At 35.2% G+C, this 26101-nt stretch overlaps 1 long non-coding RNA gene across 1 annotated transcript in view; it reads left to right on the forward strand.

The window, feature by feature from the left end:
- Positions 1-26101, forward strand: part of LOC307193432 — a 290903-nt gene that overhangs the window by 252012 nt on the left and 12790 nt on the right. Inside the window, exon 3 of the long non-coding RNA XR_013830317.1 lies at positions 23353-23403. This is a non-coding gene — a long non-coding RNA (uncharacterized lncRNA). The remainder of the gene's footprint in view (positions 1-23352; positions 23404-26101) is intronic.

Raw genomic sequence — 26101 nt, forward strand, 5'->3', positions numbered from 1 at the left:
TCCCTTTATCATTATGTCATGTCCTTCTTTTTCTCTTGTTACAGTCTTTGTTTTAAAGTCTATTTTGCCTGATATAAGTATTGCTACCCTGGCTTTCTCTTTGTTTCCATTTTCATGGAATTCTTTTTTCCAACCCCTCACTTTCAGTATGTGTGTGCATTTAAATCTGAAGTGAGTCTATTGGAGGCAGTGTGTATATATATATATATATATATATATATATATATATATATATATATATATATAATCTTTTCTTTTTTAAAAAAAATTATTTATTATTTATTTTGGCTGTGTCAGGTCTTAGTTGTGGCATGCAGGATCTCTTTAGTTGTGGCATGCAGGCTTCTTAGTTGCTGCATGCGGACTTCTTTGTTGCACCATGTGAACTCTTAGATGGGGCATGCATGTGGGATTTAGCTCCCCAACAACAGATCAAACCCAGGCCCCCTGCATTGGGAGCACAGAGTCTTACCCACTGGGCCACCAGGGAAGTCCCAAGTCTTATTTTCGTATTCATTCAGCCACTCTATATCTTTAGATTGGAGCATTTTACTCCATTTACTTTTTGTCCAATAAATTTATTTTTTTATTTATTTATGGCTGCGTTGTGTCTTCGTTGTGGTGTGCGGGCTTCTCGTTGCAGTGACTTCTCTTGTTGTGGAGCATGGGCTCTAGGTGCATGTTCTTCAGTAGTTGTAGCACACGGGCCCAGTAGTTGTGGCTCGTGGCTTGTAGAGCACAGGTTCAGTAGTTGTGTCACACGAGCTTAGTTGCTCCACGGCATGTGGGATCTTCCCAGACCAGGGATCAAATCTGTGTCCCCTGCATTGGCAGGCTGTTTCTTAACCACTGTGCCACCAGGGAAGTCCCCTTACTCCATTTACTTTTAAAGTAGTTATTGACAGTTATGTACTTATGACCATTTTGTTCATTCTTTTCTGGTTATTTTTGTAGGTCTTTTTGTTTCTTTCTTCTTCTTTTGCTATCTTACATTGTCATTTGATGACTATCTTTAGTCTTATGTTTGGATTTCTTTCTCTTTGTTCCGTGTGTATCTATTGTAGTGTTTGTTTTGTAGTTACCATGATATATATATATATATATATATATATACAAACATATACATATATATATATGATATAGGTATAGATATAGATGACTATTTTAAGGTAATGATCTGTTTAGTTCATATGCATTCTAACAATCTTCAATTTTTACCACCACCTCCTATGTTTAAAGTTTTTGACATCATATTTTACATCTGTTTTGTGTATCCCTTAACTACTTATTGTGGATATAGGTGATTTTACTATTTTGTCTTTTAACCTCCCTCCTAGCTTTGTAAGTGGTGTTGTCACAAAGGTCTCTTAAACTAGCCTTATTTTTTTTAATTCTTTTTTCTGTTGCACTTTCTTTCCACTACTCTTGTAGATCATGGATCTACTCATCTGTATCATCAAAACTACTGTTGATTCTTTCTAGTATATTTTTTATTTCATTTATTGTATTCTTCAGCTTTGGTTCTTTATATTTTCTCTTTGCTAAAATTTTCACTGTGTTCATCCATTCTTCTCCTTAGTTCATTAAGCATCTTTTTAATCATCACCTTCAACTCTTTCTCAGGTAGATTGCTTATCTCCACTTCACTTAGCTCTTCTCCTGGAGTTTTGTCTTGTTCCATTATTTGGAACATATGCCTCTGACTCGTCGTTTTGCCTAATTCTCTGTGTTTATTTCTATGTATTAGTTAGGTCAGTTACATTTCCCTGTGTTAGAAAACTGGCCTTTCATCCTATGGGACCCAGTAGCACACTCCCCTATGGTCACCAGAGCTATATGCTCTTGGAGTGCCCCTTCTGTGCCTTACATGAGCCCTTCTGATAACTACTATGGGCAAACTTGTAGGCGGGGTTGGTCCCTGGCCCAGTTGGCCCTGCCTGGTTTTCTGGCTGCAGATCCAGTGATGGACATGGCCCAGGGGGCCCAGGGCTGGTGCCAGCCCACTGCTGGCTGGGGACTGGTCCCAGCACAGCTGGCCATTCAGCCTGGGGGGTTCTAGAACTGGTGCTGGCTGGCTGTTGGGTGGGTAAGTCACTGACACTAATAGGCTAGAGAGAGGACTCCAAAATGGTGCTTGCCAGCACCATGTCCTCATGGTAGAATGAGTTCCCAAAAATGATTGCTGCCAGTGTTTATATCCCCAGGGGTAATCCCAGTTTTCTCCTGCTGCTCCCAGAGGCTCTCTAAGATTAGCAAATGGGTCTGACCCAGGATACTTTCGAACTATTAATACTTCCTCTGCGCTGGGACTAGGCGGCATGTGAGATTTTGCATGCATCCTTTGAGAGGGGAGTCTCTGTTTCCTACACCTCTCCAGCTCTCCTGTACACAAGCCTCATTGGCCTTCAGAGCCAGACAATCTAGGTCTTGTCTTCCTTGTGCAGACCCCCAGCCTGGGGAGCCCAAAATGGGGCTTGAACCCCTCCTTCCTTGGGAGGAATCTCTGCAGTTGTATTATCCTCCTCTTTGTTTGTTGATCACCTGCCTGGGGGTGTGGGTCTTGATTATACCATGTCTCTGCCCCGCCTACCAACTTTTTTGTGGTTCCTTATTTATATCTTTAGTTGTGGAAAATCTCTCTTGCAAGTTTGCAGATCATTCTCATAGATAGGTGCTCTGTAAATAGTCATAATTTTAGTGTGCCCATGATAGGAGGTGAGTTCAGGGTCTTCCTACTCTGGCACCTTGGCCACACCTCTGAAGCAATGCACTTTAAATCCAACCATCAAACATTTCCCAAACATAAAGTCCCACTAAATATGAACTCAAAATTTAAAAAAAAATTAAAAATTAGATTTACCAGCCATCCCAGCAAGAATCAACAGAACGAGTACAACAGAATTATATCTGCTCACACTGCAGACATTGAATTATTAAGTATATGATATGAGAAACATATTTAAGATGTTCTGAAAAAGAAAAATGTAATTAAAATTAAAATGCTAATTATAGTGGCAATAACGATAGCAAAATATACCCAGGCTACTAATATTTTTTTTAATTCCCAGAAAATTTTAGTAGAAAATTATGAAAAGTTTTCTTTAAAGACTTTAAAAAGAACCAATAAAAATTGTGACATAACATCTTCATTGATCATAATATTCAATATGCCTAAATTAAACTATATATCACGGCAATACCAGTTAAAATCACAATAAATTTTTCATGAAACAGTTGGTAAATTTATATAAAAGGGTACAGGGACAAAAATAGCCCAGGTAATTTTGAAGAAAACATACAAGTTGGAGAGACTTGCTAATCAAATCAAGATATTATAAAGTTGTAGTAATTAGGCTATGTGGTATTCTTGCAGGGAAAAACAAATTCACCAACTGAGAAAGATTCCAAAGTTAAACCAATGCTATATTTGGAAACCTGAGAAAAAGACAGGATGGTGTTGCAGATTAAAAGGAAAATGGTACTGAAGGGGAAAAAAAATGGTATGTGTGGGGGAAAGATACTGGATTGCTACCTCGAATGTACATAAACTCAGTTTTAGGTAACTTACATGTCTTAGACATAAAAGGCCAAATACAAAATGCTCAGAGAAAAATGAAGAAAATATTTATGACTTTGGGCTAGGCAAATACTTATTGAATGGTACAGAAAGCAGTAAATATTAAGGACAAATTTGAAAACATTTACATCACTAAAACTAAGAACTCTGTTCATCCCCAAAATACCATAATTTCAAAAACTGGGAGAACAACACATCTAAGTAACAAAGGGTTGGTATCTAGGATATGTAAAGAACTACAACTCAGTGACAAAAATACAACCCAAAAGAAAAATAGGCAAGTGCTACTATTAGAAGTTGAAGACACAGAGTGGGATAAACATGAGTAAGGGGTGAACATATGCAAGCATGCCGAATCTCATTTATAATCATGAAAATTCAAATCAATCCCATAGTGAGTTACCGTGTATACTCACTGTTGGTAGAGATGAAGAACTTTGCCAATAGAAAAGATATTAATCAATAGCAATTATTTCTGGAGGGAGGGTAAGTTAGTACAACTACATTGTAGAAAAATTTGGTTTTAAATTGTGATGTTGAATATTCACATTTCTGTCAGCAATTTCACTCATAGCTATATGTATACCCAAGAGAAACTTGTGCTCCTATGTACCTGTTCATATCATTAGGTATTTCATTAAAGATTTTAATGGGAATTGTGAGAAGGGTTTATTGAATGACTAGGTAAAAAAAAAAAGCATCAAAGGTTTCATCTAGTTTTGCCAAAATTTTGTGGTACATTTCAGTAAATTGTTGTGTTTTGGGAAATATTCTAATCTTTTGCAGAGATAAGGGGCATACTTATTCACTGTCCACCATAAGACACTATATCTTGCTACCGGATAAACATCAACCTGAACTTTCTGGAGCCATCAATCTATTGCCTTTGCAATTCAACTTTTTTTTTTTTTTTTTTAAGGGATCAGTGCTCTCCTTTATAGATTAAAAGATTCAATGGCAACATTTGAAAGTGTCACAAAATTAGTTACTTTCACTAAACTCTCTGACACTGTTTTTTCCCAAATATTACAGCACGCGTGGTACATGTTTGTTCTAGAGTAATTTTTTAAAGTTCAGGTGCACAAAAAGGAAAACCAAAGAAAAATTTCCCCTAATTCTACAATTTTGATAAGCATATTTTTCTACACAAGCATGTCAATGCACATGTTTCTACATAGCATTGATATCAAAACTGGAATTGAATTAAAACAGGAAGAGCCGAGGCACAATGGTTAGGAGAAGGGGCCTACAGAAAACTTTCTCCCACACCAAGCTGAAGAAGCATTTGCACTGCTCTTGGCCCCAACCTGCTATTTTTTTTTTTTTTAACATCTTTATGCAATTCAACTTTTAAATGTAAAAAATCATGATATTACATTAAAGGAAATTATCCCAGAAATTGCACATGCCAAGGAGAGGGAGTGGGTTAAGACACTAGGGGAAGAAAAGGAAATTATAAGTTTTGTGATGTTGGCAGTGGCCTAAGAGATCTTAGAGCAGCCAATGAACAAGACAAATAAAGCTTAATTTTACTTCTTGGGGCAACAAAATGATTATCATGGGAACAGAGAGGAAGTAAGTAGGAGAACAGATGAAGAACAATGCCAGCTACAGGTATTTGTTGAAATTAAGAGAGGTGAGAAAGTGAGTATGAGCACTTTGCATCATTCCCAAGCCACCAGAAAGCAGTAAGCCATGTGACTGCTGAGTGTTTGTTTTTTTTTACTGCCCCTCACCCTTACTTTATATAGGAAAACAAAAATACTTCTTTGTTTAAGAAGTTTGAAACTTGTAGTTTCACTAGAGTAAGAAGTTCTAAGAAGAGATGGTGACAGACCCCCTTATATATTCAAAATATTGTGATCTACCTTCTAAATATGATGTAACTAACTTAAATGTAAAATTATTTGTATCTAAAGTGTGTACATATCAGAAATTATAAAAGATGTAGGAGAATAATGTGGACTACTTTTAAGATAGTGGTTACTCTGAGGTTTTTGGAAAAGAGAGTGATAGAACTCTAACATTTAGGGTACATACACACATGTGTACTCATGAAGGAAGGAAGGAAAGAAGGGAGGGGGGAGGTGCGAGGGAGGGAAAAGGGAAGGGAGAGAGTTAACAGTAGGAGGAAGAAAACAGAAATGAAAAGGTGTCTACTGCAAGAAAATAAAAGTTCAGATGGAGGTGAGGGATATTTTGTAGTGACCTGACTCTTAGAAACCACAATAACTTCCAATTTTAGTTATGTGTCTTGGCTTCCTAGTAATGAAAACTGATGAACCTTCAGTATGTTTTTGTAATCAATGTAATACAAAGATTAATGAAACAATCTAATCTAGAAGACTGAATGGCTTAAATATTTATCCATCCCCTGTAAAATTCCCCTAATTTAATTCCCTTTTCCCTACATAATTCAACAATATTGGCTTATTTTTTAGTATAAAGAGTTTACTGCCTTTGTCAACTCAGTAATGTGCTCCACTCTTAAAAACATGATGAAATACCCAAATTAAACAACCTTGAGAAAGCTCTTCCACTGTCATATGAACATATGAGCATTTTTCAATATCAGTAGGATTCAAAATCATTGAAAACATTTTGCATGTTTCTAAAAAAATACCATGTAATTTTGTTATTTAGGTTTGCCCCTGTAAATTTATAATTAATATATCTTTCTCCTTATTTTTAATTATAAAGATAAATAGTTTAAATTTAGTAATTGGATATCTCTTGACTTTTGTACATTGATTCATAATATTTACCTATCAGGATTCTTCCTTCCTTTTTTACTTTCCAAATATTTCATATGATTCAAGGTCTACTTCAAGCCCCCACTTCTCAGACTGAAATGACGTTTCTGTGGTCTGAACTCTTATTAATATGCACAATATATGTTATATTTGGTCTTATACATAATATACTGCATAGAGACATCCTTTCCACTGTCATCTTTTCTGGTGGGCTTTAGTTTTAACGTCATCTTTTCTGGTGAGTTTTAGTGTCCATATCTCATCTCCCTCAACAGATATGATTTTTAAATGCACAGTCCTCTTAATGTGCTCTGAACTGAAACAAAATGTATAAGTTCTTCGCTCAGTTCTTACAGGTAAATGATGTATAATTCCACACTTTTGCATAATAGAACTAAGGGGTTCTTACCATTAACCTAATCAATGTACTATTAAATGTAACTAAGATTTGGTATTCTTAAACTGAAATTGACATACTGCTAGAGCTTATTGAAGACTCCAATTCAGTATTCTGCTAAGAACTTTGGCTGCCACATGACATTTGGCAACCCTCTAAACAAGAAAAGTTGGAATTCCAGCAATTCTATAGTATGCTTGTTACCATTATACTACCAATGTTGTCTTGAGTTAGTTGATGTTTTCATTTTCTATTTTTCACTTTTCATTATATATCAAGTTATAAGTACATCACTATCAATTTAGTTATGATATTTTAGATTAATGAGTCATGTTCCATTTTAGCATTAATGGGATTTTAGCAGATTACTCCCCAATAACTATACTTTAAGACATATAATACATTGCAATTCAAAATAGAACCTGTAAAACCCAGTTTTTGGACAGTTGTACATATAATGTCATCCCCCTTTCCAAATTATATTGAAGGGAGACACTTCATTGTATATTCTGCAAATTTGATCTATTTTAATATCTTCCAATATACTATCTAGGTAAGGATAACAAAAAATACTGGTCTATAATTATCTTTATAGGCTTAATTTATATTCAAAAATGTATAAGTGTACATTTTTCTCTCATTGAGATATAAAAGAAGATTCCTATACGTTGCTAGCAACAAATTTACAATTTATTTTTTTCTTCTCCAGTTCTTGGCTACCCATGAGCATAGTTTTCACTGAAAAGCTCCCAAGATCTTTTGCTCTGTCTGAAGTGGAGGTGACCAAAGATCTTTTAGAGCCTTGTATTTTAAATTACAAGAAAGGATTATACTACAGGACAAGGACTAAGTTCAAGGTTTTTTTTTTTTTTTCTTATGTCTAAAACTATACCATGACATATTAGGTGCTCCATAAATTCTTACTGTAGATTCAATTTGATCCCAAGTACAGGAACAATACCTATCCATATATTGTCATTATTTCTAAATTAACTCTGTATTTGAAGGACTTAGAATCAAACATAATTGTTCACAGTTATCCAGCACACTTGCCGTACAGTAAACTTGTAAATTTGGATGGATTTGTTTAGATAGGTCAGATGTGGCAGATGAAAAGTGGTCTAATTTTCTCTACAGAAGTAAGAAATAATAGTTGTTTAGATCATCCTCATTTTCTTTGTGCAGATTATTGACATATATTCTAAATTTATACTATATGTATATTCCAAGGGATTTAAGGTGTAATCTTCTACAAAAAAAGAAAAAAATCTGGGCTTCCCTGGTGGCGCAGTGGTTGAGAGTCCGCTTGCCGATGCAGGGGACACAGGTTTGTGCCCCGGTCCGGGAAGATCCCACATGCTGCAGAGCTGCTGGGCCCGTGGAGCCTGTGCTCCGCAACGGGAGAGGCCACAACAGTGAGAGGGCCGCATATCGCAAAAAAAAAAAAAAAAATCTTTATATTCAAAACATGATCAGGTCCCTTGTTTTATACATATCAAAGTCACAGATCTACTTAAGAGTTGTAGTAAAAGGAAAGAGAATCATATGTCTATTCACTCACAAAAATGGGCATCAGAAACATTTTAAATATTGCAGGTTAGTCCCAATCTTCATTTTAAAATGAAATAAAGAGTAAAGATGCATCATCCCATGGAAAAGGGTACGTTTATCCTGGTGTGTTTTAGCAATTAATGTTAATTGGATTCATTAAACCACTGCAGTGCTTCTCATACCCTGGCATGCTTAAGAATCACCTGGCCAGCTTGTTAATACAGATTCCTGTCCCCAATCCCAGAAATTCAAAAGGGGTTGGGTGTAGCCCAAAATTTGCACTTATAACAAGCTCCAAAGTGATGCTGATGCTGCTGGTAAAAGGACCACAACAAAGTAACATTTGAAGTCCACAGACCTGCAAGATGTCATAAATTATAGATGTTATGGAAGAAAACCTGCTTTGGTCATGAGATTAGATGATGATTAATTAATAGCGATTGATGTTATCAAAGGCATTATTTTTGTGTAACTCAAAAGCAAGTGATGACCATTTATAGGTACATGAAATGATAAGGACAGAAATATAATAGTACGGTTCTCATTTCAGAATTCAATGATATTAAAATTAATTTTTTCTACCAACATGCTCTCAACATATGTTATTAAGTATTTATTAACTACAATAGCTAGTTAGCGGTGGAACGTGTATATATTTTCCACAAAGGTATAAACTATAAAGAAGTAGAGAGCCAGATAATTTTGGATAGGTTTTAGGGACAGTTTGGTAAATGTGCTACTTTTTAGAATTTAACAATGCAATTTCTCAAGAAAAAAGAAAAAAAAAATAAAAAAATATCTGAGTATTAAACAGCTGTCCCTGGCATCTATTTCACTTTTTTTTCCTGGGAAATGGCACCAATAGCTGTTTCCCCAGTATTACATTAGGGCTTTAAGATTTGTACAATAGATAGAAAGAAAGAGCGCCACCTACTGAATACGCCAAATGCTTCCTCCAGCATAGTGGTCACATCTTGGCTGCCCTGACTTAACCTTAATACCTTAGAAAAAAATTGGTGCAAATTGGTCCATCAGACATTAAGATCAAAAAGCTCTGGGGCTTCCCTGGTGGCGCAGTGGATGAGAGTCCGCCTGCCGATGCAGGGGACACGTGTTCGTGCCCCGGTCCGGGAGGATCCCACAATGCCGCGGAGCAGCTGGGCCCGTGAGCCATGGCTGCTGAGCCTGCGCGTCCGGAGCCTGTGCTCCGCAGTGGGAGAGGCCACAACAGTGAGAGGCCCGCGTACTGCAAAAAAAAAAAAAAAGCTCTGATGTAACAGCCATTTGGGTTTTCACTTCTAAACCAAAGAACTTCAAGTTCTTAATTTGTTTAAATCACTGTGGAGTAGTTATGTGTTATAATTATACAAGAATATTGGGATGTCCCACCTGTTGTTGAATCCAAGGCCAGATGAGATATGAAAATTATGACCATATTCTCCTGAATCTTCAGAAGAAGGGTAAGAGAAAACACCCTAACCAAAATAAATTCTGTTTATTTTTTTTATTTGAAATTGTAAAATCACCTCATCTCCCTAGCCAGGTGAGAGTTTGTAGTATTCTATTTAAATTTAAAGCCAATTCAGTCTCTCAAATTCTCCAAATCTATTCTTAGTTCCATTAATTAATGGGATCTCGTCAACAAAAAAAAAAGGGTTTTCACCTAAAAATCTGATTAAATATATGTCAAAGGTAGTATAGAATAGCTTTCAAGAGCACAGATTCTGGAAACAATCCATGGATTCAAATCTAAGAGCTGCTATTTACTAGCTATGTGATCTCACACAATTATTTATACCTTAGTTTGCTAATCTGTAAAATGTGGATCATAATCTCATAGTTATTAGGAGGAAAACCAGATAATAAAATAAGTGCAAGTACCTTGAGTAAGTACTCAATAAAAGTAAGTTGCCACTAACATTCATTGGAAATCTCTTAAAAGTTATGTAACACTGAGGAAATTCCTAAGGGAGTAGAGCTAACTAGCAGAGTAACTGAAAATCAAACTCAGGTATAATTAAATTTTGAAAATAGAATAAAATTTTTAAAAGCTCTTCTCCACATTACATACAAAGTTACTAACACTAAATTCAATAGTATTTTCATAAAAGCTTTGCCAATATGTTGTTAGTCAAATTGGAGAAGCTATTAATCATTTAATATGTTTACTTCTAGGGTCAAAAATTAATATGAGTTAATAAGAAACTTCACTACTTGCCCCCCCAAATGTTTCTTGCACAGGATGCTCTTTCCTTTCAAACAGTGAAATCAAACTGAATGACCTAAATAATATTTATTTTCTGATAAAATGTTCATGATTGCTTGGTTTGTGGAAGTTGTGCTTGTGTTATTTTTAATTAAATCATGCTATATAGTGTTCCACTCTGTTAAATTGATCAGAGTTTAGTTGAAATTCATTAGATAAAATTATAGGAATTGCTTTATTATTTTATAAACAGTCATATTCAGAAACAGAGAGAGAATTTTGAAATGGAAGTTTTATGCTTTAATGTAAATAATTGCAGGCTGCCAACAATCCAGGTGCTTTCCAAAAAACAAGATCAAGAGATAGCTGTGACAGCAATTAAGATATTTATTAGGTTTCACCCTATTTGTCATAACTGATTATGCAGACTTACATGAATCACCTTGCTTTCTGATTGGTTTATTCTTTGTTATCCGAAACTAACATACTTTAGCATAGACTCTGTGTGCGTGTGTGTGTGTGTGTGTGTGTGTGTGTGTGTGTGTTTCTGTATCTAGAAACAGTTGCCCAAATGAGAAATTTAGTCTTCAGATGGTTAGCTTACATTTAGAAGGCCCCATCCAATCAAAAGTCACACACCAGAGGTAGCTACAATAACCAGTATATTATGTCCAATCATCATGTAATCTGCATTAAAGGTGTTAAAGTTGGCCTTTCACTTGTTAAATTGGTAGAGTTCAACAAAAGTGGACTGTCTGGAAATCATGTAGAGATTCTCCCATCCTTGCATGAACATGGTATAAGAACCTAGAAGGATCAGTGTTCTGAACAATGTCTTAAGCTTGATGCATAAATGCTGCTTAGGACAGTTTTGTTACCCTAATCTCACCAGATGATTAAATTACCCTGCCATTAGAAGATTGTTATGAACATGATGTCATGTCACTCCTAAATGGACAGAGAGCTAGGACTTCACTGACCTTACAGGAAAAGTGGAATGGGTAATTTTGTGTCTGTTTGCTATAAACATTTGAACATGTTCACTCTGACACTTCCTTTCTGACCTGGGAGGAAGGTTAAAGGGATGAGACCTTCTTAGCTCTCTCCCCCATCTCTGACAGTTGCAAAATATAGATTTTTACCAATCGTAATCTAGTATTTATGAATTGTCATACTTAATTATGTTAATTAATAACAGTTAATTGTACAGTCCAATGTGCAACTATCTCAGATTTAGGTTCTTGTAGGGATTTCAATAATCTGAATTTTTTCATAATTAAATGCTGACATTAAACCAAACTGTCAGTGTAATAAACAGTTTAGTACTGAAAGCTATAAGTCAAATTTGACATTTTAATTTGGGGAGAAGATAGGTTTGTTTTTATCACATGTTCTTTGAATTGGGTTAACTTAGTTCACCAACAATATCTTTGAGTTTTAATATATTCCTGATTTTAATTCAGATTTTAAGCGTTTTACTCTCTAACAGATGAAATGCTTCAACGTTAGCTTTGTTCCTCCATAAGAACATCATCTGTCCAGAATGTTTAACTGATGGTTCTTTCAGCCTTTTCATAGAGTTATTTGGTGGTTAATTTCCTTTTGAGGACAGAGTGAGAGTGAGAGAAGAAGAGGAAGGGGAAGGAGGAGGGGGCGAGAGAGGGGGAGGGGGACAAAGACAACAAGGAGGGAGGGGGAAGAGGACAGAGAAACAGAGAAAAAAGAGACTGAGAGAGATATCGATAAACATGTCTAGGTTGAGGTGATTATGAAGCATAGGGACGATTTGGAGAGAAAGAAACTGGAACACAAGAAACTATAGTCCCTCCCCAACTCCTGCATCCTTGGGCCCGTATAGACTGTTACAAGTTACAGGTACTGGTCCTGTTTTTTTTGCACCTATATAATAATGATTATTTTATATGTCTTATAATTTGCATAGTACTTTTTCTGCATGATCCTTCTTGTTTTTCATAGTCATGCAGTGAGGACTGTCAAAAGGTTATTACTGTTTCTAATTTATGTAAGAGGAAACTAGGTTACTGTGTGACTTGCCTACATGACCACATTGCCTCTTATATTAGTTTCCACAGCCATCTTGATCTATCATGTGTGAACTGGTGTTGAAACATTTTCAGGATCTTTATGCTTTTGTTTCTGCTAAGCCAGCCATAATTCCATCTTTATATCTTCATTAAAGACATAAATTATCATGCCTTATTTCAGTTCAGGATTCTATTCTGCTTCTGAAAGGACTTGAGGATTTTCTGGTTTAATAACATTACTTCTGAGTAAATTTTGTCTGCATTGTAGCATTAACTATTTTGCAATGGCCTCGAAGATTCCAGTAAGTCAAATCATCTGTATACACAAACTTATATTTATTCTTTTACCTATAACTTGTCCCAGCAACTGTCATTTGATGAGTGCCTGGTTGTTCAGCTGCAGGAAAATGAACAATACTTAGTTAAAATATACCGCTCATTGGATGTTTTACCTGTCAGATTAAACTTTATTAAGTACAGTATCACTTGTTTTTAATTAAGGTGTTCTGTATGCCTACTGGTGTACAGCTTTTTTGCTAAGGTCATGAGGAATAACCTAATGAAATGTCTAAAACACTATTAGTTGTGCTAATTCCATTCATAGCACATAGAAGTCTTCATTATAATTTATCAAAGTGTTGTTTTTCTTCTTTTAAGAAATTGTTATATCTAGTATTTCATTCCTAGAGGTTCTGGTGGTTATTAAGTCTCTTAAAAGACTGATTGCACAGAATATGTGTCCCTGAACTCCACTGTTTCATTGAAACTTTTTGTTGTTGTTGTTTCAGAATCATCATAAGAACCTGAGTAATTTATCAGTGTATCCTTTTCCCAAATTTTCTGACTGCCTTCCATCAGAAATAGGAATGTTTTATTTAAAAAAAATTTAAAGACAGTAAATATTCAGTCTTCTGGTAATTTGAAGCATTCTGTTATATATAGCAAATTGCTTCATCTTTCAGAGTCCAAGTGTCCTTATTTCCTCCTCCTAGTTGAATCTGAATCTCATTCATCTTTATAATTGGATTTTTTTCTCTCTCTTTTTCCTTGGGCAAACTCTTGTGCCAAAAAAAAAAAAAAAAAATGGGAATACACTTGCTAATCAAGGCCATATGAGGGCAGCCTTCTATGTCCCTATATAGGCATTTTGTCCCAAATTGAGGATTGCAGACAGAGACAAAGCCCAACCTAATGGATGTGGACTGCCTGGGTTGGAATTCCTGCTCCACCCTTCACCATTTGAGTGACCTTGGGCCAGTTATTTTAAGCTCTCTGTGCTTCTATTTTCTCATCTATAACAAAGATATAATAATAGTAGTTACTTCATAGAAATATTTCTAGAATAACATTGCTTTAAAAAATCAGTCACATGAAGTTCTTAGGATACATATCTGGCATATAGTAAGTGTTTAATTAATGTTAGCTAATATTACTACCATTATCACTTTTCCGTTGCTGAATTCTCTATATGTAACAGACTTAATTTTTTAAACACTCATGATATGGAGTATTTTGACACCATTGGGAGTGCTGCCATCTTCTCAAATAGAAAGCAATTGAGAACAATTCAAAATAAATTAGACCTCCGAGGATATGTCAGCACCTTCACTGGAGACTCGTTTTCAAAGTGCCTGCTACTTCTAGGGCACTGCTGCCATGGAAGGAGGCATTCTTTGAAAATCTATTTGTTTTCACATTTCTTATTTTCTTTTAATCTGTCTATTCAAATATTAAGGAGAATTTTGTTCAAACACATTAAATTCACCACCAATTTATTGGGGCAAGCCCATGACAAGGTGGGAAGTACTTCAGCTGCTGGAATAGCCTGAGTCCTTCCACCTGGTTTTTGACAAGGCAGCATGCATAATGACTGAATTGAGAGCAAGTCTTGGGAATCCTTCTCCCAGGTTCAAACTTCGGCTTTGCTGCTTTCTAACTGGGCCACCTCAGTTTCCTCACCTGAAAAAGAGAGATAATAATAGCAGTTATCTGTCTTCAGGATTGTTGTGAGGTTATGACAGGGCAGTCACTTAACACAGAGCCAGGAACACAGCAAGTTGTCAATATTTTGTGGCTATGATTATGTTAAGGATGATATATACTGTGCTGAATCTCGCCAGTGACTAACGATTCACAATTGGTGGAATATGCCAACCAGGCCACTGTATTTTAGAGATGAGAGCACCTTTAGACAGTCTATCATCAAATTCATTTACAGATTAAAAAGAAAAAAGAAGTCCTAAAAATTGAGATAAGTGTCCCAAGGATGAGGGTAACGCTAGTTTGACCACAAGTAAAGTTTTTTCACCTCTTTCACTTCACAGTTATCTGTATGTGTGCTGCAACCTTATCTGATTATGTCAGGCTGCCTTAGACTGCCATGAAGAGCCTCAATTACCAGTGAACAATAAATGTTAGGAAAAACAACAACAACAACAACAACTTGAGGACAGAATGAGAGAGATAATTCAACTTCCAATGTAGTTGTTTTTGCAATTTTAAAAATTGAGGAACTAGCCCCAAATGTGGCAAATTTTCAGGAATTGCACGAATCAAAATGTTATACCTGGATAGTTAGTGCAAGGTTCCAAGATACAGTTACTAGACTTCAATGAAATGGAAATGTGGATTATCTAAACCTCCTTTCCTTTTTAAAAACACAGGATAATAGAACTTTCTAGGTCTGTGCTGTCCATTATGGTAGCCACTAGCCACATGCGCTTATTTACATATAACTTTAATTCAATTAAATGTTTTAAAATTAAAAAGTAGTTCCCCGGTTGTGCTAGGCACATTACACATGTGGCTAGTGGCTACCATACTGGATAGCTCAGATGAAAATTTCTGCCACCACAGAATGGTCTGTTGGATGGTGCTGCTCTACAGCAACTGAGAAGTACTTATAATTATAGTTGGTAGAGTAGGCTGTACAATGGTTGGAAATATCATAGAGAAGTGTTTTCACAAAATACAAAAATGGGCTTGCACAGATGTTAAACAAAATAACAGCCCAAACTCTTTAGAGAATTTAGTCAAATGCAAGCATTCACTCTGCAATGAAGAGTCTATAATTTGTGATAGGAGAAAGATCCAGAAGAAAAAAGGATCAGGCCGACTCTAAGGGGGAAAAAAAGGCAAGCATTAAGCTAATTCTGATGAAGGCTCACCTGATTTTCCAATTTATTTATAAGCATCTTTGAAGTGTTTTTAACTTTCAGAGTCACAACAGGGGTTTTTCCAATCAATATTTATGTTACTTACATTACACTTGGAAAACAGGTAACACTTTCAAATGCTGATGTATGTGGAAGAAGATCATGTTGGCTCTTGACTGAGTCTATCCATGTAAAATGTCCATGTTGATGATATTCTACCATTCACCATGATGAATTTTAAGCAGAACATACATTTTTATCTGCTTAGATTTTATTTTGGCAGTAAAATATCTAATGATTATTCAATTTGGTCTGAAGTATAAAATATCATTAGAAGTTCAACATAAGTGCTTTGAAATCCAATTTTAACTCTGCCTGTTGCCCTTTACTGTAGATTGAACTAATTAGTTAACAGTAGTTTCCAGCCTTGAAGTCAGGAAGAATTGGCACTTTGCCCACACACTTACGACTTTTCACAATAACAATAATCCTTATATTGGAATTGTGCTTTAGAGTTTGCAAAATGCTTTCAGGCAAAGTGTTTTCACATAGAGTAGCCCAGAAACAGACAGGAGAGTTTTAGCATTCTTAACTTAGAACCGTGGAAACCAATATGTACAGAATTAAGTCATCTGGCCAAAAGACACAGATATGAGCAGAGTGCAAGTTTGATTCTGCTATGCTTTGCTGCCTTTCTAAGCACCTTTTGATCAACATCAGTTGCTACCACCATAGTTTGGCCCAGACTTGGAAGGAGAATAAAGAGAAATAGAAAAAGAAGAAAGAGAGGAAATGAGCAAACATGAAAGTCAGGAGATAATAATTTATGCCCTTAAAAATAATTGGTATAGGGACTTCCCTGGTGGTCCAGTGGGTAAGACTCCACACTCCCAATGCAGGGGGCCCTGGTTGGATCCCTGGTCAGGGAACTAGATCTTGCATGCAGCAACTAAGAGATTGCATGCCGCAACTAAGAAGCCCGCATGCCGCAACAAAGATCCTGCATGCTGCAACTAAGACCTGGTGCAGCCAAAATAAATAAATAAATATTTTTAAAAAATAATTCGTATAAAGACTCATGATTATGAAATGTGATGTGGTACCCAGGATGGGTTCTGAAGCAGAGAAAGTGCAATAGGTTAAAAACTAAGGAAATCTGAATAAAGTATGAACTTTAGTTAATAATAATACATTAATATTGGTTCTTCAGTCATAACAGATGAACCATAATGGGAAAATTGGGTGCAGGTTATAATGGAATTTGCTATATTACTTTTGTAATTTTTATGTCAATCTAAACTCTTCTAAAATAAAAAGTTTACTTAAAAAAGTATTGTAATTGGTAGTAGGGCATACCCAAGACTCCTCAAGGATCACAGTGCTCTGTGGAGGTCATGTTGCACTTGGCTCACATCTTTGATGAAGGGAACTAGTTTTCATCTCGATTTATGATGTTTGTCCAACTATGACCTGTGGGCCACATCCAGCCCATGTCCTCTTTTGGTAACTAAAGTTTTATTGTAACACAGTCATGCTCATAATTTGACATATTCTCTCTGGCTGCTTTTGCACTACCCCTGGCAGAGATGCATAATGATGAAAGAAACCATGTGGAGCACAAAACCTAAAAGATTTACATTCCAGCTCTTTACAGAATAGGTTTGCCAAATGCTGGTACAGAATATCAAATTCTTTCTTTTTCATCAACATCTGTTTATTAATGGGCCAGGCATTCTTCTATGTGGTAGGAACACAGTGACAATCAAGACAGAGCTGCTTTTCTGGAACTCACCTTCCAGAATAATAAGTTAATAAATAAACAAGAAAAGAGCATCAACAATAAAGTGTGCAAGATTACTTCCAATAGCTCTAAATCTCACAAAGACAATAAAATGAATATAGTTGCTTTAGAGAGTGATGTTTGGGGTGAAGCTGTTAATTTACAATGGGTACTCATGTAAACCCTGAGATGGATTCTGAATAATAAGAAGGAACGAGCTATGGAAAGATAAGGGAAACAGCATTCCAAGTGGAAGAACTAGAAGTGCAAAAATGATCAGTCAGAAACAAGCTTAAAGTTTAGAGCAAGAAAATTTTAAGATTTTTCTAAACCTCAACTACTTCCAAATTTAAATAGAACAAAATTAAATTAAATCCACATCCCATATTTCTTCTTTTCTATAAATTTTTGAAAGGATTTTTTTCAAGGGAATAACCAAGATTTTCATATTCCTTGGGGACTTTGCTAATGAAATCAATGATTATTTTGTGAACATTCCCCATGGGAAAAGAGCAGCACTAAATCTTATTTATTACAACATTATTTGGCATGTTACAATTTTCCATTAAGCTTTAATTTTTTTTTCACTTTTTATTCATCCCAAAGAAAAGAAGCTTCAAAGGTTTGACTACTATAATACCAACTTGAAATATGATCTATTCCCTTTCTCTGTTTGACCCGACAAGGAAGGAGCTAGAATGTTTCACAAAAGATGATTCATAGGACAGCAGTTTTGAATGATGTTATTTGGTAAACATCTAATTAACTGATAAGATCAGGTATTTCTTGATACCTGGAAACATTAAACTATCTTGGTTAAAAAAGTTCACTTACTATTAGACCTCTTAGCATCCTTAGTACAATAAGCTGTGAATCTACAAGCTGAAGCTTTAAGGGCATAGAAAACACCTACTTGTCAAGGACTCTGGAGAACTCTATTTGAAAAATGATGCTTTTGAAATAATCATTTGCTTCTTTGGAGAATCCAGTGAAATCTGATATTCTTTTTACTTTGGAGATATATGTATGTATGTGTGTGTGTATATATATATATATATATATATATATATATATATAAATTGATCTGACACACCAAAAATGTATTAGCTGAAAATAAATCTGTCCCTTTAGCATGAAAAATAAAATCACCAGGAGGGCCTTTTTTTCCAGTTTTATTAAGATATAATTGACATATAACATTGTGCAAGGTTTAGGTGTGCAACATGTTGATTTGATACACATATATATTGCAAAGCGATTACCACCATAGCGTTAACGCCTCTATCACATCACATATTTTCCATTTCTGTTTTGTGGTGAGAATATTTAAGACCTACTCTCAGAAACTTTCAGGCATATAATCCAGTATTATTAACTATAATCACCATGCTGTATATTTGATCCCCAGAACTTACTCATTTTATAACTGGAAGTTGGCATCCTCTGCCCAATATCTCACCTTTCCTCCACCCCCCTCCCCCAGCCCTTGGTAATCAATATTCTACTCTCTGTTTCTATAAGTTCTGCTTTTTTAGATTTTAAATGTAAGTGATATCATGCAGTATTTGTCTTTCTGTGTCTGACTTATTTTAATTGGCATAATACACTCAAGGTCCATCCATGTTCTTGCAGATGTCAGGATTTCCTTCTTCCTCATGGTTGAATAATATCCCATTGTGTATGTGTACATCTTACATCTTCTTTATCCATTCATCCATTGATGGATACTTAGGTGGCTTCCATATTTTGGCCATTGTAAATAATGCTGCAATGTACATGAAAGTGAAGACATCTCTTTGAGATCCTGTTTTCATTTCTGTTGGATATATATCCAGAAGTGGGATAGCTGAGTAATATGGTTGTTCTATTTTTACTTTTTTAAGGAACGTCCATAATGGGACTGCACCAATTTACATTCCCACCAACAGGGCACAGGAGTTTCATTTTCTCCATATCCTCACCGACATTTGTTGTTTGGTCTTTTTTGTTTGTTTGTTTGCGGTACGCGGGCCTCTCACTGCTGTGGCTTCTCCCGCTGCGGAGCACAGGCTCTGGACGCGCAGGCTCAGCGGCCATGGCTGACGGACCAAGTCACTCCGCGGCATGTGGGATCTTCCCGGAGCAGGGCAAGAACCCGCGTCCCCTGCATCGGCAGGCGGACTCTCAACCACTGCGCCACCAGGGAAGCCCCCTGGAGGCTTTTTAAAACACTGACTGCTGGACCCAACTCCCAGAGTTTCTGATTCAGTAGGTATGAGTGGGCTTGAGAACTTGTATTTCTAACAAATCCCCATGTGATGGTGTTGCTGGTCTCGGGATCACACTTTGAGAACCACTGACCTAGATAACATTTCAGTTTCTAGGGTTGTATTAATATGCACAATTTCAGGGACCTGGAATCATTAGGAGTTGTGATGTATTAGCAATTTCAGTATCTCCATTAGTTCAAGTCTCATTTTTCACACGTACAATGTGCTACTTGCTTTAAATCAACCATATAAGACAGAGTGTGAAAGATAGAAAAAAAATGAGATGGTCTTTAACACTAAGTGGTTGGCACTCTCAATTTAGATACACAGTCTTTCTCATGTGTTCTTTTTAGACATCTTCAGTTATGGTCCTCTGAGGCTTTCAGTCTTACTAACTTGAAGGTGATATCAAGTCCCCTTCAGGCACTGTCATCTCTGGAATATACACTGTGCTGTCAAAGTATAGAGTTTGGAAAGGCAAGTAACTGTTTTTTCCTCCACTCCAACCTCAGCCAACAGAAGCATTTTACATTCAGCCTCCCGTTTTCACACGCTCTATTATCTCTGCTGAGTACCATCTGTTCCTATCCCAATCATACACACACACGCACATATATACGTTCCTGATGTTAATGAACAACTCATGCTCATTTGAGAATACGATTTTAAAAATATAAAAAAGTATAAGCAAGACAAAATGATACCAAAAACTCCACAAATTAAAAAAAAATCCGTAATCCCAGCACTCAGAGAAAACCACTAGTAGTATTTTGGTATATTTCCTTTTTTTTTTTTTTTTTTACCTAAAATATATGTTAAACTGAAGTGTTTTTATGTTTACTGACCTTTTCTATTTCTTCTAGAAATTGACTCTTATTGTCCACCTACTTTTTTTTTGGTTAGGGTGTTACTGTATTTGTCTTTTTATTGAAGTATGGTTGATTTGAAACATTATATTAGTTTTAGGTGTACAACATAGTGATTCAAAATTTGTATAGATTATACTCCATTTAAAGTTATCATAAAATATTGTCTGTATTTCCTGTGCTGTACAATATATCCTTGTAGCTTATTTATTTTATACATAGTAATGTATACCTCTTAATCTCCTTGGTGTTTTTTTTTTTTTTTTTTTTTTTTGCTGTACTTGGACCTCTCACTGTTGTGGCCTCTCCCGTTGCGGAGCACAAGCTCTGGACGCGCAGGCTCAGCGGCTATGGCTCACGGGCCCAGCCGCTCCGCGGCATGTGGGATCTTCCCGGACCGGGGCACGAACCCGTGTCCCCTGCATCGGCAGGCGGACTCTCAACCACTGCACCACCAGGGAAGCCTTATTTTTTTTAATTTATAGATATTTAATCAATCAAGGATATTCAACTTTTAATTTTCATATTATTTAAACTTTCTCCCTATATCCTTATAGACTGCCAATACTTGGCAATGTTGACCCACAGAAATAGTGATGCCATATGGTTCAACCAATTTCTGGCTTTTAATTTTGTTGTGTTTGTGATGTTCAGAAATTTTAACTTCTCACATGGTTAAAAGTTTTCCTTTGTGTTTTTTTCCCAGTGTGTTAATAATTAGTCCTAATCATCCAAGGTCATTTAAATATTCACTTTCATTTTCTTTGGTCTTTTTTTTATATCAGTTTTATATCTAACCAAATATACTCATCCAGTGAACACTAATGACATTTTTATTAAAGATGCATTTTTCCTTCATCATTTATTGAATATATCTTTCCAGTTTGTTAGGCTTCTTTTAGGATATCATATTATGAATTAAAGTTCTTATAGGGTTTATTAAGATATTATTCACACAATCATTTATTTCAAGTGTATTTGTGCTGTCACATTTCTGTTTTCATATTTTGTGCCTAGCTTGATGCTATTTTAATCATGAAAGGTTTATCATACTTTTCATCAATCAATGTCATTCAATATCATCAATATCATCAATCAATATCATCATCAATACCATATCATTCATCAATTCTAATTTGCACACTTAATCATATGCAAACATTTCTGAAATTAGGATGATTCTTACAGGATAACATATAAAATTATTTTTTTTCTTTTTAGTGGTACATAAAAATGGTGTTTATTACAATCAATGATTTTTATATTCATTTTAATACATAATATTTTAATACACGGTAGGACAAGTTTTCTCTCATTACTCCTTACCAAATTGTATCTGTGCTCATTTATAGTTTTATTGGTTTTTCTTTGCTATGGATACTCCAGATGTTTATATTATTGTGAAAAGACCTTTTTAATCTTTTATAAGGCTTTTGCTTTCTACTTTATCTGAAATTGTTTCCCATTGCCTTATTGTTTACCGGGTAAATTATTATCATTCCTTGTTTTTTCAATATTTTAGTGTAATTTCATCATTTTTTGTGCGTGGCTCATATAGTTACATATTAGATTGCCAGCCAAATCCACTTGTCTTAATTTTCTTATAGAAGAGTTAAACATTTAATACTTATATTCATAAGTAAAACTTATTTTATGCTTTCTGGAATTTGCCTCAGTTTTCTATCTTTTTCTACAGGAAAATTTTTTTTTCTCACCCTCTTCAGGGATTTGAAAGTGATTCTTCCAGTTTTAAATTTCTTACATGGTTGCTTGTTGTTTTCATGATAACCTTCATTAATCAGTTTTTCTCTATAGTGTCATGAAATTATTACAGTTTATTAATTTATTATCTGTTCACAAAAAATAAAGAAATGTAACAAGCTTGTAGTTCTCTGCCTTACTTCTGTTCACTTGAGAAAATTTTGTTTTAGACCCAAATTATTGTTATTAAATTATTATTATATTAAACATCTCCTTTTATCAGCTGTTTTTGACTTTACAATACTTGAAAAACTTTAAATGTTTTCAAAATTTGTTAAATTTCTTATAATTTTCCTTATTCCTGAGTTTTAAACTTTATTCTCAGTCAGCTGGAGTATGTACTAAAACATATTTTAAATAAAGATACCTATAATATATACAGAGAGAAATATATAGATACATATAAATATGTATAGAAAATATATATTTATGGGCAAATAAAATTTTCATTTTTAAGCACTTCCTTATTTGAGAATGTTCTTATGTTGACTTAATATATGGAGGAATATTTGGTTTACATTTTTAGGTCTCAAATTTACAACATCAAAATTCTGAGGCCTTTATGCAATAATTTTTGCCTTTGTGAAATATGTGTGCCTTTTTGCAGTAACTGTTGAAGTGGAGAAGTCTGAGACTAATTCAAGTTTTTTTTTATTTTTTTACTTTTTTTTTTTATGGGCACCTGTTTTGTTTTCTGGATTCTCCTAAGAATATTTATCTTGATTATTCTCATTAGAATTTTGAGTTTGGTGTGGGTTCTTTTCATTTCCCTTTCTTGGAATATTATGGAGCATTTTTATCAGAAGACTCATAGTTTTATCAGTTTTGGAAATTTTCATCTTTTTTTGTGTGTGTGTCCTTTAATGATTACTTCCATTTCAGTTGTTCTGGTTTCTTCTTTGAGACAATCCAAAATACTTATTTTAGATTCCCATTCTCTAACTTCCATATACTTCACCTTTTCTTTAGCAGGTTTTTTTTTAATCCCTTGGTGTTTCTCCTTTGTTTGCAGGAAAGAATCTCAATTGTGTGCTTCACATGAATGATTTCATTTGCTGCAATAGTAAGTCTTATCTTTACTGCCTCTGATGCAAATTTTAATTATGTCTTTGTAGTTTAATTTGCTCTACCTTATTTTGATCAACTCCTTAACTTCTCAGCCATTGGTCTATGTGTCTCATCTTGTTTTATTTCCGGTCCATCCCCCTTTTGTTTCATAAAACTCTCCATACTTACTGTTCAGGTATTCATGGATACTATTTTTTCTTGCATATTGGGTTTAATTCAAGCTGAAGTATTTTAACACTTTCTTCTGGTTCCTTTGATAAATATTTTTTTTTAAATGTGGTTTCATAACAATATTCTATTTTCCCCCTCCCTGTATTGCAATTAGACTTTAATAGGACACATGTTGTTTTGTTTTCCTCCTTGTATGAATGGAGATTTATCCTATTTACAGTATATACCAATTAACAGGATGCCCTTGGCCCCAGCTACTGTCCATTTGGTTATAAATCTAATCATCTTCTCAGGTATATACATGAAAAGTAAATTGATGTGCACAGTTCTTGGCCCATTTCCCAGGGTCTTTTCTGCTGAAATTAAGAGAGGTGGCACACACTGGAGTTCTTACCCTGGAGTTATTTACACCCTGGAGTTCTTACCCTCTAAATTAAAGCTGTACATGAAAGTCCCCTGCATGTATTTCTCCCACAGCTTTTCCACTCTCTGTATCAAACCATACTGCTTTGTTAGGATGTCGTGCATCCCTGTTTAAAAGCTCTCATACTCCCATTTCCTACTCCATTGTGTTCTTGCTATAGGAAAGGAGACACAAACATTATTGAGATTACCTATAAAAGCAACAAGTATATAGAAAAAGGGAAAGTGGCTGTCCAAGGTCCTAGAAATTTGATATAGAGGGCAGACTGTATAACAAAAGAGAGAAAGCAAAGGAGAAAAGAAAGAAAGGAAGAGACTTAAGGACAATAAAGTATCTTCCTATGTTTTTCAGTAATGGCTATTCCCTTTCATGAAACCACCATTTTTTTTTCTCAATCTAATTCCAATGGCTTTATAGTTAGTGGAAATTCCTTCCATTTTCTAGCAATAGGTTATCTGTCAGTCTTAATATTTTGTGATGTTGTGAGTTTTCCTGTATCTTAGTAAGTATTTTAGAGAGAAGTTGGGAGAGACTCCCTCAGGGACAACTAGCCAGATGCCATTTTAAACAGAAGCCTGTGGTTTAGTTATAAACACAAAGAAGACAATTGCCCACACCAGAGGATAACACTACTCTTGATTTTTTTTCCATTATGGATTGATGTCAGCCATAACAGTGCTGTCTGTTTTCAGGATCAAATATTGAACAAAAGGAATTATCCTAACTCCCTGATTAATTCTAAATATGAGGTTTTGCACAGATTTAAGTTTATTTTATATGTCACATAGCCTGGCATAATAGTGGCTCAAACCTGAGATTTTTGTGTACTTAATTATGATGGTAAAAGTTCATATTACTGCTATAATATTTTGGATGTTTTCCTCATCTCTTCATGATGGCGAAACACTTGATTTCATTCCGACTTTAAATTTAAAGATTCACACAAGGCAGTGGTTCTAAAACTACATTGTGCATAGTTTTCACAGAAAGCCCTCATAAAAAAAATTCACATTTCCAGACAATGCCTCTGAATCTAGACTGAAAAGGACCACAGAGTCTTTGTTTGTAATGCATTCTCAAATGATATGAGCAATTGGTCCACTCATGCTTTGAGGAATGTTGGCGAAAATCAGGGAAGTAGTTAAGGTAGGATGTTTCTCTTATTTGCCTGAATATACTGCAGCCTCAGAAATGCCTACCTATACATTTCCTATATTGAAGACTCTCTGCCCATAGACTAGATATTTATGAAAACAATATGATTATCACTTCAAGAATTTTTGAAAGCATATGCTCATCAATCTCCGGGTTAGCTAGAGAATTCATCACAATTTACTCTTACAGAAAAAAATATCTTTCCATAATGTTCCTCAGATGAGTTTTATGAACTGCCTATAAAGATATTAATAAACTGATTAACAGAGAAAGCATACTGTAGTAGAAAGCTTAGTGAACTTGAATCAAAATAAAGATCCATCTATGTGACCTCTAGCCCGTTCTAAATGTCAGTTTCTTAATCTATCAACTAAGGCTAATCCTACCTGCTTTACTCACTCAACAGGTTTTAGAAATGTCTAATAACAGTATGTGAAAATGTAAAATACTTTGTGATCTGTAACCACTGAACACATGAAAAATATTATATTAAATGAAAAGTATTTTATCACCACACCTACATAGCATCAACAGAAGTTTTAGCAATTCTGTTATTCATTGAAAACCAAATAATCAACATGGTTTTATTGATAATTATACCAAGAACAAAACTTAGGTACTTAACATATAATAAAGAAATGTCTTGTTTGCTTTTCTACTCTCAGTTAAGTATGTTGGCATTTAATAGTCCAAAAGTATATTATGAGTTTTCTCTAAAACTATTAAAACTGTGTGCTAGGGCTTCCCTGGTTGCACAGTGGTTAAGAATCCCCCTGCCAGTGCAGGGGGACATGGGTTCAAGCCCTGGTCCAGGAAGATCCCACATGCTGCAGAGCAACTAAGCCCGTGTGCCACAACTACTGAGCCTGCGCTGTAGAGCCCATGAGCCACAACTTACGGAAAGCCTGCGTGCCTAGAGCCCATGCTCCACAACAAGAGAAGC

This window comes from Stenella coeruleoalba (genome assembly GCF_951394435.1).
Source record: "Stenella coeruleoalba genome assembly, chromosome: 10".
NCBI lineage: Eukaryota > Metazoa > Chordata > Mammalia > Artiodactyla > Delphinidae > Stenella > Stenella coeruleoalba.